At 47.9% G+C, this 708-nt stretch overlaps 1 non-coding gene across 1 annotated transcript; it reads right to left on the bottom strand.

Annotated features, from left to right (window-relative positions):
- Positions 1 to 379: 379 nt before the first annotated feature.
- On the bottom strand, positions 380 to 461 carry trnal-uag (transfer RNA leucine (anticodon UAG)). Its single transcript has one exon. It is a non-coding gene; the product is annotated as a tRNA-Leu (tRNA).
- Between the last annotated feature and the right edge of the window lie 247 nt (positions 462 to 708).

Here is a 708-nt window from a genome sequence, read left to right as displayed (position 1 = left end):
CGGAAATAAAGGAAATGGGAGAAATTCAATAACATGTGACATCGCAATTCATTGGAACGATTTTCCCATTGGCCAGAAAACAAAATAACGACGAGTCGTGCCACCGCAGGACTTTGTTTCACAACAGCAATGAAATCACAGTCGCCATTCGGTTCCAGTAAACGCTCAACTTGTCTGGGACAGCAGAGCTGTTTGCGATTTTCCACGCGGGAGGCGAACATGATCATAACAGCACAGACACCGGAAAAGCCGGAACTTTCCCACACCACAGTTAATTGCCCGGGAAGCAAACCCATTTTTCTTCGGTTTTAAACAGAAATGCAGCAGGAGTCGAAACAGCATTTAAACAAGCTGCGTCGTTGAAAACGATCAGCAGAAATGGCAGCGGTGGGATTCGAACCCACGCCTCTGTCGAGACTGGAGCCTAAATCCAGCGGCTTAGACCGCTCGGCCACACTACCAGCCAGCCGCGCTTCCCCATTTTCTTGCACTTCCAATTGTGCTCCTGCATAACAGCAGATGCAAAGCCACGTGAAAAGGGTTCCATGATCCCTCTCCGACTCGCACAGCTGCTGGGATGTGCCCGTCTACAATATCAATTTCGCAGCAGATAATGATAGCCCATCAATCCAGACAACTATCAATGGTAAGCTGAGTCAATCTTCTCAGAATCTTTTCAACTACAAATGTATCTGTGAGTGCGTGAGA

This window comes from Chiloscyllium plagiosum, unplaced genomic scaffold (genome assembly GCF_037043375.1).
Source record: "Chiloscyllium plagiosum isolate Xiang-an unplaced genomic scaffold, Cpla_swu_hap1 HiC_scaffold_45, whole genome shotgun sequence".
NCBI lineage: Eukaryota > Metazoa > Chordata > Chondrichthyes > Orectolobiformes > Hemiscylliidae > Chiloscyllium > Chiloscyllium plagiosum.
Note: the sequence above shows the minus strand (reverse complement) of the source record. Positions and strands in the feature narration are given on the sequence as shown.